A 20,696-nucleotide genomic window follows, 5' to 3' on the forward strand; every position below is an offset into this window, starting at 1 on the left:
TGCGGCGCCGCGCAGACCTGGAGGCTCCTGATCCTCTCCCCCCTGGGGTGTGAGACGGAGAAAATGGCGGCGGCGGGAAGGAGCTGGGACTGCTCATGCGCGGCAGGCGCCCGGCGCCGCGCGCGGGAGCTCCGCTTCCCAGGAGCCTCCGCTGCGGCAGCCTGGCGGCTGACGTCGTGAGGTTCGGCCTCGTCCGGCGGTCTGAGTGTTTGCTGCTGGACAGGTCCTTTCGTTGCTCACAGTGGTAGCTGACTAGAACTGGCAATCCTCAGCCTGGGGCCTTGAAAACAGAAAACTATCTTGAGTTGGTGCGATGAATAGCGATAGTAATTTAAAGAAAGCCCTTGGAACCAAGTACAGTAGTGCAAAGAATAAGGCCCTGTAACAGCTGACTTTATCTTTGAAATACAAGCTTGCAAAATTATGCAACTGATACACGAAACATGCAAGGAAGAGAAAACATATAAACTGAAACGGAAGAGGAATCCCACTCATATCATCTTTACAAAAGAAAAAGAAAGCTTAATGTTAGGTGCGCACTCGCATGAGATTTTTACTCAAATATTATGCTAATGGTAGAAAATATTTTGACTGTTCACTAAGGAATAATACTGAATGTATGCTGATTTCCTGGTCAGCAATTTTATGACATCAGTTTACTCTTGTGCCAACTATTGAGTTTTCACTCAAAGTAATTAAAAAAATACTAAATTTTTATACTAGAACTATAGTCAGGCTCTTTATTACAATTCATCCCCGAGGTTTGATAAATGTGCTGTGTTTTATTTAATTGATTTCAAAGTTGTTTTAGTAAGCTGTTACATTCTGTGAAGCCTGCAGCTTGAAAATGGTAAGAGAGATGCGGCTTCTATAGAATGCCTCATTTAAGTCATGACTGTACAGTGGAGAAAAATGCCTGGTTGAGATTCAACCAACAATCACAAGGTAGAATCCAGGATCCTAGTGTCTGTTACAATTTATGTCGGAGTTGAGACACACAATTCAATTTTAGGCACACAGATAGGTCTGGGCCAAAACCCATGACCCGAACACATGATCCAGAGAAGGACCCTTGTTCCACACTCCTGTCCCTGAACACCAATTACACTCAATTCAGTGCTATTTCCAGCTTTGGTCAGTTAAATCTGTGGCAGAGGCAGAGGCAGAGGCTCAGGCCAGACCCAGCAAGTGCGGCATAAAACAGCAGAGCTCAAAGCACATGCTTCCCATCAGGCAACAAAACCAGTTAGCTAGACAAAAACAAGAAAAGAAAGACCTCAAGGTCGTGGTGGTCATTCTCTAGATTATTCTGCTCCCAGGATGGAAGTGGCCCCACAGAGGACAGATTAAAACCACTCAACCCCAAATTTGGTTTGGGTGTCAAGACACACATGCACCAAGAGAATGTAAAAAGATTTTTTACTCACATCATGGGACTCTCTGGGCAGAGCAGGGTAGCACCCAAGCTGATCCAGAACTTACCTGAGTGATTTGAAAAAGTGTGGGAAGGAGTGGCCTGGTTTTTATTGCAGTTAGGGGCTAGGGTTGAGAAAGAGAACATGCATATGGCTTTTCTTGTCAGTTTGCCTGGATGTGGGGCAGAAGAGAAAGGTAAAAGTTGGTTTGAAGACTACCATAGTCAAAATTTAAAAATGGAGTCAGACTCTTTATTACAGTGTGGATATACCACCTTTTGTTTATCCAATCCTCAGTTGATGGACATTTGGATTTTTTCCTTTTTTTTTTTTTTGGCCACAATGAATAATCCTGCTATGAAATATTGTATATAACTTGTTAGAAGAAAATAGAGACCAGGCTTGAAAATCCCCTGAGCAGACAAAACCAGTTAGGCCACATAAGTAGATCTTAACATAGGTTATTTCTTGTAATGCCTCTGATCATCATAAACAAACTTAAGTCATATTCCTAAAGTGGTGTAAAATAATCACTTTTAACTAATATCCTGTTGTCTGGAAAACCCCATTGTAATAATTAATTGTTATAAAGGCATGTAAGGACATGCCTCCATGCTTCTTGTCACTGTCAGTTTGAAGTCTCCCAGTTCACGGTCTGTTCTTTTGAATGCACAAGAAACTTAAAATTTTAGCTTGCTCTGAAACTCTTTGTGTGGATATATATATGTTTTCCTTTCACTTGGGTAGATACCTAGGGGTGGCACTGCTGAGTCATTTGGTAACTCTGTGTTTAACATTTTGAGAAAAATGACAAACTTTTCCAGTGAATATGAACCATTTTACATTCCCTAAAAGTGGTTTTCCCATTTTTATTAATTTTCATTGGATTGTCTTGGCACTTCTGTTGAAAATCAATTGAGCATAAATAGGACGGCTTGGTTTTTTTCTGGACCTTTAGTTCTATTGCATTGACCTAGATGTCTTCTATTATGCCAGGGCCACACTGTCATGATTGCCATAGCTTTGTTGTAAATATTGGGATTCCCTTAAACTCGTTTTCAAATTTGCATGGGTATTCTGGGTACCTTGCACTTTCATGTCAATTTCAGAATTGGCTTGTAAATTTCTGCAAAAAAAAGGCAGGTGAGATTTTGATAGGATTGTGATAAATCTGTAGATAATTTGGAGAGTAGTATCATCTTAATAATATTGAATCTTCTCATTCATGAATGTGAGCTGTCTTTCCATCTATTTTTATTTAATTTTTAAAATAATGTTTTCTAAATTTCAGTGTACAAGTCTTGCATTTCTTTTGTTAAATCTGTTCCTAAGTATTCTTTTTTTATGCTTTTGTGAATGGAATTGTTTTTCAGATTGTTCAGTACTAGTGTATATAGAGAAATATATATTTTTCATATTGACCTTGTGTCCTGCAACCTTGCTCCACTAGTTTAGGTAGTTTTAAATATGGATTTCTTAGGATTTTCTATGAATAAGATCACATCACCCACAGATAAAAGTAGTGTTATTTCTCCTTCTCTAATATGGATGCCTTTTACCCCTCCCTCTTACCTAATTGCCTTAGCTGATGCTCAGTGTTGAACAATGTTGAACACATTGCTGAACAGTACAATACATTATTGAGATGCTGAGGGAAAGTGGTGAGATTGGATGTTTTGTCTTAATCCTGATCTAAGGTGGAATGGGTTTAATTTTTCACCATTAAATATGTCTCAGATCTTCTACTTCTTCTCAAGGCACTTTCAGTAATTTGTGCCTTTCTAGGACTGTGCATTTCTTCTGATTTATCTAATGTGTTGGTATATAGTTGTTCATATATTCCTTCATAATAATTTTAATTTCTATAATATTGACAGTGATGTCTTCTTTTTGATTCCTGCTCTTGATAATTTGTTTTTCCTCTCTTTTTTTAATGGTCACTGTGGATAAAATTTTATTAGTTCTGTTGATAGTTTCAAAGAATCACTTTAATTTTATTAATTTCCTCTTTTTTTGATTTCATTTGTTTCTGCTTTTTATTATTTACTTCCTTCTTGCTTTGGGTGTAATTTGTTCTTCTTTTTCCAGTTTTCTAAGGTGAGTGGTTAGGTTGTTGATTTAAGATTATTCTTTTTTAAAAATAGATGTTTACATATATTTACCTCTAAGCACATACTTGTGAATTTCTCAAATTTCTTCTGTTACTGATTTCTAATTCCTTTGTGGTCAGAGAACATTTTTTCTGTGATTTAAATCCTGTAAAATTTATTGAGACTTGTTTTATGGCCTAGTATATTGTCTGTCCTGGAGAATGTTCCCTGTACACTTGAAAAGTGTGTATTCTGCTGTTGGGAGTATGGTTCTAAAGATGTCTTAGGTCTAGCTAATGTACAGTGTTTAGGTTTTCTATATGACAATTTTCTGCCTAGTTATCCTATCGAATATTGAGACTTGGGTGTTGAAGTATCCAACTCTTATTGTTGAATTATCTCTTTCTCCCTTCAATTCTATCAATTAGCTTCATGTTTTATGAGACGTTTTTGGTCAAGTGTATGTATTTAAAACATCGTTATATCTGTCTGATGGACTGATCATTAAAATGTTCTCTGTAAGAAACAGTTACACCTTTGTGTTAAAGTCTATTTTATCTGTTATTAGTATAATCACTCTAGCTTTCTTATGATTGCACTTGCACGTTGCGTATTTTCCCATCCTTTTGGGTTCAGCTTATTTGTACTTTTGAATCTAAATTTTGTCTCTGGTAGACAGCATATAGTTCAGGCTTCTCTTTAATCCCATATGACAATTTGCCCATTGCTTGTAATGTGTAATCCATTTCACATTTAATGCTTTTGTTGATTTGGTTAGATTTATGCCTGGCATTTTGCTGTTTCCCGCCTCCCCCCCCCCCCCCCGTATATATCATGCTTTTTTGTTGTTGTTGTTCTCTTGTTTCTCCTTTACTGCCTTCTTTGGTATTAAGTGGATATTTTTTACTATACCATTTTATTTTAAAGAGTTTTTAAATAAATTATGGTAGACTAGTTTCTAGACTTACAGAATTATTGTGACTATAATGGATAGATTCTTGTATAGTCTGCATTAATTTCCTTTATTTTTAACATCTTACATTAGTGTGGTACATTTGTCCAAATTAACAAACCAACATTGATACATTATTATTAACTAAAGTCTCTAGTTTTTCCGATTTCCTCAGTTTTTCTGTAATCTTTTTCTGTTCTATGACCCTTTCCAGGACACTGTGTTACATTAAGTAGTTATGTCTGCTTAGGCTCCTCTTATCTGTGATCATATTAAAAACTCATCACTTCCTAATTAATTTCCTTAAGTTTACTCATATCTGTGCTCTTGAGGCTATTTCTTTTTCTACTTTATCAGTGTGTTGGAAATACTATATAATGGTGTACTATTGAACATCTCTTCCCAACTCTGTTCCAATGGTATCATGTTAGTAATTTGAAATTGATCATGACAGGATTATTTATACCTTGGAAATTGGCAACTACAACTCAGGGCTTTTTTTTTTTTTTTTTGAGAGCCTATCATTAAATATTTTATTCTATTGATTCTACATTCCTTCTCTTTTTAGGAACCAACAGGAAGGCATTGGCTACCAGGAAGGCATTTTACCCACTAGTATGCAGAATTTTTACTAAGGTAAATCCAGGAGCTATGGAGGAGGCCAGATATTTTATAATTCATTTCTTTTTCCTTATGTCTCAGTTACATCTTCACAGGTCTCTATGCTTTTTAAAGAAAATAGAAAATGAACAAATCCCATGTGAGTTTCTTTTTAAATTTCCTGTTTTCTTTTGCATTGAATTTTACAAGATTTATAAGATATAACCATTAAAATGTAAATGTAGAAACAGATAAATGTCAACTTTGGGGGAAATATGGAGTAGCGGATTAGTAGTAAGGCAAAAGTCGGTGACCCTCAAGTCCTTAATGTTTAAGGTACCGATGCTAAGTTGTACATTTGTTTCTGATAGCGATAGCAGACATTGTTATGGAAAGTGCTTTGAAAATAAGAATAAACCAAACTGATTCTTCATGGGATGTAAAGACTTTCCTGACATAGACGTCTAGAATAGCTTTCTTGTTTATTAGTTATCAAAATGTTGATGTTGTGAACAATGTTCTAATAACAACCTTGAAATAAATGAAGGCTGTTGCCTCTAATGGAAGAGGATATGGTAGAAACAGAGGGCATAATGCCAGAGCGTAAGTGGTATAAATTATCAAGAGACCATAATACCGGGTCTTAAATAGAGAGCTGCACCATGGTCCAGCTTAAATCCGTGATAAAACCTAGTATTTTGAGGACAGCAGCATGTAAATCAATGAAGCTAGAACATTCCCTTACACCATACACAAAAATAAACTCAAAATGGATCAAAGACTTAAACATAAGACAAGATACAATAAACTTCCTAGAAGAAAATATAGGCAAAACATGATCTCCCATACATCTCAAAAATGTTCTCCTAGGGCAGTCTACCCAAGCAATAGAAATAAAAGCAACAATAAACAAATGGGACCTAATTAAACCTACAAACTTCTGCACAGCAAAGGAAACCATAAGTAAAACAAAAAGACAGCCTACAGAGTGGGAGAAAATTTGTGCAAATGAAACCGACAAAGGCTTGATCTCCAGAATATACAGCAGCTCATAAGACATAATATGAAAAAAACAAACAACCCAATCCAAAAATGGGCCAAAGACCTAAACAAGCAATTTTCCAAGGAAGAAATACAAATGATCAATAGACACATGAATAAATGCTCAATATCACCAATTATCAGAGAAATGCAAATCAAAACTGGCAATGAGATATCACCTCACACCAGCCATCGTTCAAAAGTCCACAAATGACAAATACTGGAGAGGCTGTGAAGAAAAGGGAACCCTCCTACACTGCTGGTGGGAATGCAGTTTGGTGCAGCCACTGTGGAAAACAGTATGGAGATTCCTCAAAAGACTAGGAATAGACTTACCATATGACCCAGGAATCCCGCTCCTAGGCATATATCTAGAAGGAGCCCTACCTCAAAATGACACTTGCACCCCAATGTTCACAGCAGCACTATTTACAATAGCCAAGACATGGAAACAGCCTAAATGTCCATCAACAGATGACTGGATAAAGAAGAGGTGGTATATTTATACAATTGAATACTATTCAGCCATAAAAACCGACAACATAATGCCATTTGCAGCAACATGGATGTTCCTGGAGAATGTCATTCTAAGTGAAGTAAGCCAGAAAGAGAAAGGAAAATACCATATGAGATCACTCATATGTGGAATCTAAACAAAAGAAAAGAAAAGAAAACAAAACATAAATACAAAACAGAAACAGATTCATAGACATAGAATACAAACTTGTGGTTGCCAAGGGGGTGGGGGGGTGGGAAGGGACAGACTGGGATTTCAAAATGTAGAATGAATAAACAAGATTATACTGTATAGCACAGAGAAATACATACAAGATCTTGTGGTAGCTCACAGTGAAAAGAAATGTGACAATGAATATATGTATGTTCACGTATAACTGAAAAATTGTGCTCTACACTGGAATTTGACACAACATTGTAAAATGACTATAACTCAATAAAAAATGTTAAAAAAAAAAACCTAGTATGTTGAGGAGTGATACATGGACAGTATAAAATAATTTACTGTAACTTCTCCATAGGAAGCTCTTTTGGTTTTGTTTAAGTCTTCATATGCTGGTTTTCAGTAGAAATTTCAATTTATGTTTTGGAGCATATTTCTGAACATTATGTTTCCATTTTAACCCATTGCCTGTAAGTTTGGTTCTTTCCCACCACTTGCCTGAAATTTGTTTTGGTGAGTCACCAGTGAATGTGATCTTATTGATCAGCAACATTTCTTCTTTTCTAATAAAGTATTTAATACCAAGTGTCCATCTAAGCAATACTTTAGTTGCATCCCACAAATTTGGGTAAGTTGTATTTTCATTTTCCTCCTGTGTGAAGTTTTTCTTGAAACTTCTGTTCAATCTATGGGTTATGTAGAAGTATGTTGTTTAATTTACAAATAGTTGGAGATTGCCAGGTATCTTTCTGGTATTGATTTCTAGTTTGGCCAGCGAACATAATGTCTATGATTTATTTTCTTATAAATTTGTTGAGATTTGTTTTATGGCCCAGAATACAGTCTATTTTGATGAATGTCCCATGTACATTTAAAAAGAAAGTTTATTCTGCAGTTGTGGAATGGCATGTTTTGTAAATGTCACTTAGGTTTAGTTCAATGATAGTGTTGTTTGGGTATTCTATATTCTCTCCAAATTTATTTTTACTTCTATCAATTAAACAAACATTGAAGTCTCCAACTGTATTTTTTCCCCTATTTTTCCTTTCAGTCCTCTTGGTTTTTACCTCATATTTTGGGGTTTTTTAAATTTTTTTATTGAGTTATAGTCATTTTACAATGTTGTGTCTAATTCCAGTGTAGAGCACAATTTTTCAGTTATACATGAACATACATATATTCATTGTCACATGTTTTTTCACTGTGAGCTACCACAAGATCTTGTATACTTCCCTGTGCTATACAGTATAATCTTGTTTATCTATTCTGCATATGCCTGTCAGTATCTACAAATTTTGAAATCCCAGTCTGTCTCTTCCCAGCCCCCACCCCCTTGGCAACCACAAGTTTGTATTCTATGTCTATGAGTCTGTTTCTGTTTTGTATTTACGTTCTTTTTTTTTTTTTTTTTTAGAATCCACATATGAGTGATCTTATATGGTATTTTCCTTTCTCTTTCTGGCTTACTTCACTTAGAATGACATTCTCCAGGAACATCCATGTTGCTGCAAATGGTGTTATGTTGTCTTTTTTTATGGCTGAATAGTATTCAATTGTATAAACATACCACCTCTTCTTTATCCAGTCATCTGTTGATGGACATTTAGGCTGTTTCCATGTCTTGGCTATTGTAAATAGTGCTGCTATGAACATTGGGGTGCAGGTGTCTTTTTGAAATAAAGTTCCTCCTGGTTATATGCCCAGGAGCGGGATTACTGGATCATATGGTAAGTCTATTCCTCATATATTTTGAAAGGTGCATACACATTTACTTTTACCTTGGAGAACTGACCCTTTATCATTACATAATGTTCCTTTCTATTTTTGATAATAGCCCATGTTATACAGTCTATTTTGTCTGATGTCAGTACAGCTGCTCCAGCTTTCTTTGGATTATTGTTTGTATGGTATTTCTTTCTTTATCCTTTTACCTTTAATTTTTTATGTTTTTATAGTTAATGGAAGTTTATTAGTCAGTCCTTTTTTTTTAACCCAATCTAACAATCTGGCTTGATTAAGATATTCACATTTAACTTAATTATCAATATAGTGAATTAAGATCTTCCATTTCCTACCTATTTTCTATTTGTTATATATATAATTTTGTCTTTTCTTTCTCTTGGATTAGCTGCATATTTTTATTATTCCATTTTATCTTTGCTATTGACTTATTATTAAACCTATTAAGTTTTTAAATAGTTGCCCTAGGGCTTATAACATACATTTTTGGTTAATCAGAATCTCCTTTCAAATATTAAACTACCTGGTGTTTAGTGTAATGACCTCACAGCTGTATATTTCCAACTCTTCCCTCCTGTCCTTTGTGCTTCTATTGCCTCATACATTTTACTTTAACATATGCTCTATGCACACGATATAGTGCTACTCTATTTGCTTTAGACAGTCAGTAATCCTTTAGAGCAAGGATCTCAGTCTAGGGCCCATAGGTGAAATTCAGCTCACTACCTGCTTTTGTAAATAAAGTTTATTGGGAACACAACCACACGATTTTTTAATGTATTGTCAATGTGTACTTTCACACTATAATGGTAGAGTTGAGTAATTGCTATATGTAATGTATGACCCACAAAGCCCAAAATATTTACTGTCTAGCTCTTTAAAGAAAAAATTTTCTGACCTTTGCTTTAGAGAAAGGAAGGATTAATTTAATTTTCCCCTTATTTATTCCATTTCTATCACTTTTCTTTTTGTGTGTGTGTGTAGATTCAATTTTCATTCTGACATTGTATTCCTTTAACATTTCTTGTGCTTGTGAAGAATTCCTTAAATTTTTGTTTTTCTGCAGAAGTAGTTTTTCAATTATTATTGAAGATATTTTTGATAAATATAGAATTCCTGATTGACAGGTATTTTCTGTCAGCACTTTACGTATATCACTTCATTGTGTTCTAGTTTTCATGGCTTCTGGCAAAAATTCTGCTTTAATTGTTATCTTTATTCCTCTTTTGTAATATTTCTTTGTTTACTGGCTACCTTTAAGATTTTCTCTCTTTTTTTTAAGGGAATCTAATATGTTGTGCCTAACTGCACCTAACTGCTGCTTGGTATTTTTGATTTTCTTGGATCTTTGGTTTGTTTTCTATAATTAATTGGGGTAAATTTTGAAATAATGCCATTTGCAGCAACATGGACGGGCCTAGAGATTATCGTATTAAGTAAAGTAAGTCGGACAGAGAAAGACAAATACCATGATATCATTTATATGTGGAATCTTAAAAAAAAAAAGATACAAATGAACTTATTTACCCACCAGAAATAACTCACTGACTTAGAAAACAAACTATGGTTACCAGAGGGAAGAGGGGTGGAGGGGAGGGGTAAATTAGGAGTTTGGGATTAACATATATACACTACTATATATGAAATAGATAAACAGCAAGAACTTACTGTATAGCACAGGGAACCACATTCAATATCTTGTAATCTATGGTGAAGAAGAATATGTATGTTCCTATGTGACTGAAGTATTGTGCTGTACACCAGAAATTGACACAGCATTGTAAACTGACTGTACTTCAATAAAAATATATGAAATAAGTAAATAAAATTTAAAAAGAATATGTATCTACATGTATAACTGAATCAGTTTGCTGTACATCTGAAACTAACACAACATTGTAAATCAACTATACTTCAATTTTTTAAAAATTGGGATAAATTTTAAGCCACTGTTTCTTACATTATTTCCTAGAAATGGGCCTGACTTTCCTTCCAGTCCAGGGGTTTAAATTAATCTAGTTAGGACTTGGCAGGATTTGAGATGTGTTGTTTGTGTTAGTACCTTCAGTGCAGTATAGGCTTCAAATTTCTGTTAAGATACCTTGTGTTTTAGGATAGGGGTTAGTTTACCATAGTTATGTCTGTCCTCTGAGTTTTTAGGATTTCTCTTTGTTTTGTGCCTCAGAGAGAGTCTCTTTGCAGGCTTTTTATTTACCTCCAGTCCATCTGTCAGCAGTGTTCTATTGGCACATGTAATTCTAAGCTCGTTAGCTTGGTGGTGGGAAGTGGTGAGCAGTGTGTTCTCTCTTTTTCCAATACAGCCTCGGTCTTGGGGATGCTCTGTGTCCCTGAATCTCCAAGATGTGGCTTGCTTGATTTTCTTGCTCCTTCCCTGCTATAGTTGTAGGCTCAGTGCATAATCCTTTCTTTTACCCAGGTACAAAGTAAGTGCCCAGTGGTGTCCGTCATGGAGAAAAAGCCTGTGAGAAGGTGCAAGGTCCTTTAATATCTGTGACCCCCAGGGGTTTCACACTATTGTGCCTGCTCACACTCAGTCTTTGTCAATTAATATGCCACTGATTCTGGTTGAATTTTCTTACCTGCGGTCCAACTGGGGTAGGCAAGAACATACATGTCCCCTCGCCCTGCAGATACTATCTCTTCCGAGGTTTGGGGCACTTGGATGCCTTGTGTCCTTGGCTGTCCCATAAGTTAGAAAAAAAGTTGTGAATTTGAAGTTACTAGGCCCATTGTCATTGTATGAATGACAGTGATTCTTCTTCTCGCTTTCTGTATCCTAGGGCAGAAGCTGAAGTCAATCCATGAATTTTTAATGCATCCAATATTTTGTTTGTGACATGTTGCCTCATAATTATAAAGAATATATATCCATCTCATTTAAGGCCTTAAAGCTTTTCCTCTCCAATTAATCATAAACTGTTGACACAGAATAGTTAACTTTCCTTTTCTTTACTGACCCCAGTATACTTTTCACATTTTCTAACATATTCCAGTAACACCTTCTTTTTGGAGTTTTTGAGTGCATTGTGTTTGTGTAGTACTTAACCTGCTGGAGAACAAGAAGAATGTTTTATTCTTCCTACTATTCCCAACAGCCAGGACATTTCAAGGCACAGGGCATTAATAAATTAAAACAAAAGCAGGAATTTAAAAATTATTTTTCTTTTATAAAATCTATTATGAAATAATGTACATAGTAGGCATATTATAAGATATAAACCCTCCACAGTGAACCTGGTAAGAATTAATTTCCATATATCTTTTCTGTGCCACTACAATTCTGATCATTTTAGGCTGACCAGAAACATATTTTTACAGGAATCAGTGTCAGTCAGGGATGTGACTGTGGGCTTCATCCAGGAGGAGTGGCGGCACCTGAACCCTGTCAGAGTGTTACCAAGTCCAAACTCGTCTGCTCACCACACGACAGGGCAATAAATTGGGAGATGAGGTGTTGGGGCAAGGAATAGCGACTTTATTCAGAAAGTTGGCAGACCAAGAAGATGGCAGACTAATGTCTTAGAGAACCATCTTACCCAAGCCAGAATTCCAGCTCCTTTTATACTAAAAAGGGAAGGGGGTGTGGTTCGTTGCTGCAAACTTCATGGTGTCAGAATTTTTTGTTCTTGGAATCCTTTGTTCTTGCAGCTGTCCACGTGGGTCAGGTCATGGTGCCCCTGTGAAACCTCTAACAAAACAAGTGTTATTTTCTATTCTGCAGCTTGTTATCCTTATATAAGTGCAAAAGTGTTAATATCCTTAAAGGTCAGTCTTGAGAATAGGCTGTCCTGTATATTTCAGGCTAAAGGCAGAATTCTTGTACAAACGGTGCAGAACCAGCAAGACTAAGCCTAGAAAGCAGGGCACAGGGTTAAAGCCAAAGGAACAGATCTAATATGGAGTCAGGTTTGTTCTTTTCTGTTACAAGAGGATGCTGTGCAGGGACGTGATACTGGAGAACACTACAACCTTGTCTCGGTGGAAGCAAAGTTTCCATATCAAAACATGAATAGAATGCATTTTATTTCTTAGATACCAAAACTTGTGATCTTTTGTGGTTAATGTTGAGGCTTTTGGTTCAGGAATCTGAGATTGCTAATTTCTTTTAAACACCAGGAAGAATGTTTGTATTTTTGCATCCCGTGAAAGGTTTAAATGAGCCCATCAAGGTGCAGCTCCAGAAACTCTACCTACTTCCTCCTTTAGAGTTGCTGTAGCACAGACAGCCCGGCCCCAATTCTGTCATTTTTCCTTTTACAGGGTATTTCATTACCAAGCCAGAGCAAGGAGAGGATCCATGGGCATTAGAGGAAAAACTTCTATCCCAAAGCTACCCAGGTGAGTTAGTGAATACTAGGCAAGAGGAAGCCTTGGGAAATTATATTCTGGGTGGTCAGTTTAGGAGTTGAACATGTAAATGTTTTCTAAGAATCTCTTCTTAGTGGCACCTACTTTGGAAGTGTAGAAAGGATATATATGTGATAAAATTGGAAGAGGAAAGGGTAATGTCTGAGAAGGAATGTAAGCTGATTTTCTGGTTATTAAAAGCTTGGGGTCCAAAGATACCATTTATGCGGACAGGTCAAGTAATACAGACATTTGTATGTTCAATAGCACAAAGATAAAAACTAAGAAAGGTAATAAAATCTACTAAAATTTAGTTTGTGAGGAGAAGGGAGGAAACGCTAATTTCACTGTTACATGTAGTGGAGTATTACTTGATACTATCTACATAAATAGGTAATTTATTCATAGAATCACAAATCCAGACTTGTAAGATTAAGTACTATAACAAGATTATAGCCTCCCTAATTTTATAAGGTTATATTTTTGTCTGTAGCTAAAAGCGATGAAAAAACACCTTTTAATGTGCCTAAAGAGCATGTGCAAACAAGCGGGAAGATATCATGCTCACAGAAAACTCTCAAAAATCCCGCAAAGTAGAAATATGACATTCCCTAATCATAGTCTGATAAAATCAGAAATTGGTAACGAAATTGTCAAGCCTACAAGACAAGTTCTTTCTTTTATTTTCTCTTTTGTATTCTTGAATATTTTTTCTTTTTAAACTTCTAATATTTCTCATATTCTCACTTTCTACTGATATCAGTAAGAACCATATTCCCTCATACTTTTATTTTCTCCAGTTCCTAATTGTAGTTAGTGAGGTGTGTTGGTGGTGGTGATGGAAGAGGTGGTAGTGCTTTGTGTTTTTGTTTCACCTAGAACATCGTTTTCTTTCAGTAGCCTGACAAGATAAATTTATGTTTCCCCTATTATTTATTTCATGAAATTTAATTACTTGCCTGCCATTGACTATCACTTCATGGTCTGATTTGGCTTCCTTAATTTTATTTTTCTGTTGCCTGTACTGTCGCTAAACATTATTTTATCCCCTCTCCTCAAATGCCACTTAGGTGTAGCACATATTTTTCTTTTCTTTTCTTTTTCTTTTCTTTTCTTTTCTTTTCTTTTTTTTTCTTTTTGAAGTATAGTCAGTTTACAATGTTGTGTCAATTGCTGATGTACAGCATAATGTTTCAGTCACACATATACATACATTTTGGATATTTTTCTATGTCACACCTTTCTTCATTATTTTCTTTCCTTGGCTAGATACTAAATGAATTAATAAATGAAAAGTGCTCAGTATATAATAAAACATGATTTTTACTGTTACTATATTGCATATCCTTAAAGTGTAGGTTAAGTTTGTCATCTTCCAAGAAACAGTTCTTGAATGTTTGACCCCCCAGCATCTCTTCTTTATCTTGACACTCAGCGTGTGCTGGGTCTTTCACACAAAACTAAACAAAAGTCATAGAATCTGTTATCTAATAGTATCAAGCTTTTTTCATATCTGGTTTATGATCTAGGAAAGAAAATTCCTATGCTGGTACTCTTTCTTACTTAGGTATATAACCAGAAATAGACTTTTGGTAAACCCATGTTGACTGGAACGAGGTAGAGGAAGAACTTCATATTCTGAAAACACTTTGAGGGGACTCTTTCTGAATACACGCTCAGGTTATAAGCCTATAATTCTGATGCATCAGACATAAAATGGCACAGTGTCTAAACACTTGTGTTTAGAAAAAGCTTTCCAGTTAATGCTGATACACAGAGCTTATTGAAGTCTATTGATTTAAAATCACTCAACTTCAGAGGAAATAAGAGAGTTAACAACATCTGCTGTGAGCATTGGGTATTGTTAGAGCAAAGCAAACTATGGCTGGAAACCTGCCACATATTTTTATGAATAAATTTTTTTTTGCAGCACAACCAAGCTCATTTGTCTACACATGGTTTCTGGCTGATTTCATGCTTAATAACAGAGTTCAATATTGTGACAGGTAGTATAGACTGCAAAGCCTGAAATATGTACTATTTTGCCCTTTAAGGAAAAGTTTGCCATCCTTTGGTTATAAGAATGAGAATAAAATTGCACAAAGCACTTTAAATTTGGCACTTAATTAAGAATAACTTGTCATCTTCCCTCAAATCCAAGAAACCATAGTTTATTACTGGACCATTATTTGATGAACAACTAAGGAAAAGTTATTCTGCCCACTATACTGTGACCTGCTGATCACAGGTCTGTGATCAACTATAAGATGCATCCCGATTTTAGAATGTTAAGTATATGTACCTTACAGTAGATGAAATACAGTAAGTTAGAAAGCAGTGCTCAGGTTGTGTTAAAACAACAGGTCTAGATAGGAACTACTTTTACATTTAGAGTAAATATAAATTTGAGTGTTTATAAAGCAGGTAGATTTGAAAAGGCATTCTTGGAGATTTGGTGTAATAATATTATGTCATTTTTTCTAGATATTAAGTAGAGCCAAGGCTAGAACATAGGCTGAGTGTGAGAAAACACTTTCAACTTGCTGTGGAGGACAAGCAATTCAATGAGACAAGGAACTTACTAAGCTGGGGCAGAGGATATTAATTGTGGGGTTGTAGAATGGTAGGTTGAAAATCTGATGTGCGTTTAGTTGACGAAAATTTGCCAGAATGATGACTTGTAACAGTTTTCTATGTGGTACTTGGCTCAGGTCAGTGGTTTCTCAGCTTGGGATAGATTTTGTTGCAGTGGATAACAAATATACACAGGACTTTTTAAATGGTAAATAAACATAGTTGTTGCCCATTTTCTGGGACTGGACTGAAAAATATAGTCCTTAAATTCTAATAGTAAGTAGAAGCCTAAAATGTGAAAATGTGAGATGTGAAATATAAAGCAAAATTGAGACATTTTCTGTGAAACAGGCAAGGTTTTACGGAAAAGTAAGTAAACGTAAATGTGATTATTATGATGTGACAGTTCACCTGTTGAACAACCATGACAGAGCAACGTTAAGGTGTCACAGCCAAAACAGAGCAATACATCAGATCTAGATTGCCATGGGGCCCCTTAGTCTGTCATTGTTCTGTACTTTTGTATGTTCCTGTGAATCACAGCTAGAAGAGGGGATTAGAGTTCAAGCTAACAATTCTTCCCTGAAACATGAAGCAGTTGGTGCATTCAGGAATTTACTTTGCCATTATGTGTAGAATGGGAATAAGGGAAGTTCAACCGAAAGCATGAAAACTTGTCACGATGTTATTAAAACAATGCAGGTTTGAACGTATTAGATTTACTCTGTAGTCTGTCTCTTCAGTTTCTCATATTTCTCCCATTAACACCTTTACCTACTGGTTTACCTTGTCATCCCAGTTACTCTTCATTAGCTCAGCTAGACCCACCCCAGTCACTGTGATTTTCTTCCTACCTGAATCTGCCACTCCTATAAAATCTTCCATTCTCTGTTCACTGTTTCTTGAGTTTATATCTTCATCTCTATCCATTTTGAAAGTTTTAGTTGTAAAATGCTGGATGATTACATGTCGGCTTATTTTTTAATTTTGCTCTCTCTATTCCACATTTGTTTTCACAAACAAACTAAATGAGGAAAAGGCACTTTGATCTTGAGAGACTGCTGAAACCAAAAGTTAAATATATAATAGGACACTAGTATCTTTTTTAAAGTTTTTGTTTGTTTTTTGGGGGGAGGGGCAGAGGTTTATTTAAACCTATATTTACTAATAAAATTACCTAATATATCTATTTATTTATTTACTTAATGGAGGTACTGGGGATAGAACCCAGGACTTCATGCATGCTAGGCACATACTCTAACACTGAGCTATATCCTCCCCTCAGGACACTTGTATCTTAGTCCAATTCTATTAGGAATATGTTCAAATTCTTATGGTATGTTTAATATTTTTATTTCTAGAAGACTGCAAAGCTCATAGACTAACAGAGAGAATCCAGGAAAACCAAGACAAATATTTTCCACAAGTTGCTTTCAACAACACAACACAGACTTCAAAGAAAGTTAATCCTTTAGGAAAATTATCTAATATGAGCACAAACTTTATTTCTTTAAGAAAAATGCCATACAAGTATGATTTAGGTGGAATATACTTGAAAAATATTGCAATATCAATTGATAGTAATAGAAACTCTTTAAGAAGGAACCCTGATATATTAAATGTACATAAGAAATTACTTGATATTAAGCAGGAGAAAGCTCATACTCGAGAGAATTCTTATGAAAATAATCAAAATGAAAAAAACCATTGGTTATAATAATGGTATTATTCAGCACCTAAATATTCTAACTTCAGAGAAGACTTTTGAATATGATAATGGTGGAAAAGCCATAAAAAAGACCATAATAATTCCACATAGGCAAATTCACACAGGAGAGAAACTCTGTGAATATAATGGCATGAAGAAACCTGTGAGAAATCCTCAGTTTTGAAATGTCATGGAATCTAAATGGAAATGAAACAATATGAAAGCAATCAAATTGAAAATAATTTCAGCAGAATGTCACACTTCACTCAACTTCAGGGAAATCAGAATAGAGAGAGGCTATTCAAATATAATGAATGTGGGAAAAAATTCAATCACACATCAAACCTCACAGTGCATCAGAGAACACATACAGGTGAGAAACCCCATGAATGTGCTGAGTATGGGAAATCCTTCCAGCAGAAGTCGACCCACATGGTCCATCAAAGTTCATACAAGAGAGAAACCCTATGAATGTGATTTATGTGAGAAGACCTTCAGTCACAAATCAGCCCTCACAGAGCATCAGAAAACACAGATTGGAGAAAAAGCCTACAGAAGCAGTGAATGTGGGAAAACTTTCTGCCAGAAGTCAGCCCTCATTCAACATCAGAGAGTTTACCCATTTTTGGATTGGGTTGTTTGGCTGTTTCTTATTAAGTCGTATGAGCTGCTTTTATATTCTGGAGATCAAGCCTTTGTTGGTTTCATTTGCAAAAATTTTCTCCCATTCCATAGGTTGTCTTTTTGTTTTACTTATGGTTTCCTTTGCTGTGCAGAATCTTGTAAGCTTCATTAGGTCCCATTTGTTTATTGTTGCTTTTACTTCTATTGCTTGGGTAGACTGCCCTAAGAGAACATTTTTGAGATGTATGTGAGATAATGCTGTGGAGAAAGGGGAACCCTCCTACACTGCTGGTGGGAATGCAGTTTGGTGCAGCCACTGTGGAAAACAGTATGGAGATTCCTCAAAGGATTAAGAATAGACTTACTGTATGACCCAGGAATCCCACTCCTGGGCATATATCCAAAAGGAACCCTACTTCAAAATGACACCTCAACTGCAATGTTCAAAGCAGCACTGTTTACAATAGCCAAGACATGGAGACAGCCTAAATGTCCATCAACGGATGACTAGATAAAGAAGAGGTGGTATATTTATACAATGGAATACTACTCAGCCATAAAAACTGACATCCTAGACTTCAGACAATACTATAGAGCTACAGTCATCAAGACAGCATGGTATTGGTACAAAAACAGACATATGGAACAGAATAGAGAGCCCAGAAATGAACCCACAAACTTTTGGTCAGCTCATCTTCGACAAAGGAGGCAAGAATATACAATGGAATAAAGACAGTCTCTTCAGCAAATGGTGCTGGGAAAACTGGACAGCAGCATGTAAAACAATGAAGATAGAACACTCCCTTACACCATATACAAAAATCAACTCAAAATGGATCAAAGACTCAAACATAAGACAAGTTACAATAAACCTCCTAGAGGAAAACATAGGCAAAACATTATCTGACATACATCTCAAAAATTTTCTCCTAGAAGAAATAGAAGCAAGAATAAACAAATGGGACCTAATGAAACTTACAAGCTTCTGCACAGCAAAGGAAACCATAAGTAAAACAAAAAACAACCTATGGAATGGGAGAACATTTTTGCAAATGAAATCAACAAAGGCTTGATCTCCAGAATATATAAGCAGCTCATACAACTCAATAAGAAAAAAATAAGCAACCCAATCCAAAAATGGGCAGAAGATCTAAACAAGCAATTCTCCAAGGAAGACATACAAATGATCAAAAGGCACATGAAAAAATGCTCAATATCACTAATTATCAGAGAAATGCAAATCAAAACTACAATGAGGTATCACCTCACACCAGTCAGAATGGCTGTCATTCAGAAATCCACAAATGACAAATGCTGGAGAGGCTGTGGAAGAAGGGGAACACTCCTACACTGCCGGTGGGAATGCAGTTTGGTGCAGCCACTATGGAACACAGTGTGGAGATTCCTCAAAAGACTAGGAATAGACTTACCGTGTGACCCAGGAATCCCACTCCTGGGCTTATATCCAGAAGGAACCCTACTGCAGGATGACACCTGCACCCCAATGTTCATAGCAGCAGTTTACAATAGCCAAAACATGGAAACAGCCTAAATGTCCATCAACAGGTGACTGGATAAAGAAGAAGTGGTATATTTATACAATGGAATGCTACTCAGCCATAAAAACCGACAACATAAAGCCATTTGCAGCAACATGGATGCTCCTGGAGAATGTCATTCTAAGTGAAGTAAGCCAGAAAGAGAAAGAAAAATACCATATGAGATCGCTCATATGTGGAATCTAAAAAAAAACCCACACAAACAAAGCATAAATACCAAAGAGAAATAGACTCATAGACATAGAATACAAACTTGTGGTTGCCAAGGGACAGGGGGTGGGAAGGGATAGACTGGGATTTCAAAATTGTAGAGTAGGTAAACAAGATTATACTGTATAGTACAGGGAAATATATACAAGATCTTATTGTAGCCCATGGAGAAAAAAATGTGACAATGAATATATATATGTTCACACATAACTGAAAAACTGTGTTCTACACTGGAATTTGATACAACATTATAAAATGATTATAAATCAATAAAAAATGTTAAAAAGAAAAAAACATCAGAGATTTTACACAGGAGAGAAACCCTTTCAGTGTAATGAATATGGTAAAACTTTCCATTAGAAGTCAGCATTGATATATATCAGACAACTCACACAGGAGAGAAACCATTTCAGTGTAATGAACGTGGGAAATCTTTTCATATGAGGTCAACTTTGACTAAACATCAGAGAACTCACACAGGGGAAAAACACTATGAATGTAATGAATGTGGGAAGAATTTCTGTCAATAATCTACCCTCATTAATCATTTGAAAACTCACTTGGGATAAACCTTATAAATGAGATGAGTGTGGAAAAACTTTCTGCCAGAAATCCAACCTTACTAATCATCTGGGAATTCACATACGGTAGAAACCATATGTGGCAGAAACTGGCTATGTTTTTCCCAGTCCTCACAACTTGTCCAGATTTTCTAGCCTTTCTTCTAACCACATGAGGTTATGTGATCAAGCTCTGACCCAAAATGTTGGTATATTTGGTATGTATTTTTCCAAGCTTGTAAAGGACCTTATTTGAACTCTTTCCTGCCTCCCACTTCTTTCCCTATCAAAGAGCAATGGAGATTATCCTCAGGACAGCTTGGGAGCTAGTCATTAGAGATGAGAGATTCACAAGTTGGAAGAAACCAGAGTCGTTGCATGACTTCCCGAGCAGAGCCCTCCCTTCTCTACCTGCATCCTGAAGTCTTTTCATGAACAAGAAGTAAACTTGTGTTGAGCAATTACATGTTTAGATCTGTGTGTTGCCATAGCATATCTTAGCCATCCCTTATCTCATATACCCTGTGAATCTAATGGAGTTGTGAGAAACATTGTATGTCAGAGAGTTCAGTATGG

The 20,696-nt window shown here is 36.0% G+C and overlaps 1 long non-coding RNA gene across 1 annotated transcript; it reads left to right on the top strand.

Annotated features, from left to right (window-relative positions):
* Positions 1–267: 267 nt before the first annotated feature.
* On the top strand, positions 268–20,037 carry LOC141579206 (uncharacterized). Its single transcript, XR_012510378.1, has 4 exons — positions 268–532; positions 5,026–5,093; positions 12,799–12,876; positions 16,821–20,037. It is a non-coding gene; the product is annotated as an uncharacterized LOC141579206 (long non-coding RNA).
* The last annotated feature ends 659 nt before the right edge of the window (positions 20,038–20,696 follow it).

Source organism: Camelus bactrianus, chromosome 11, assembly GCF_048773025.1.
Source record: "Camelus bactrianus isolate YW-2024 breed Bactrian camel chromosome 11, ASM4877302v1, whole genome shotgun sequence".
In the NCBI taxonomy this organism is placed as follows: Eukaryota; Metazoa; Chordata; class Mammalia; order Artiodactyla; family Camelidae; genus Camelus; species Camelus bactrianus.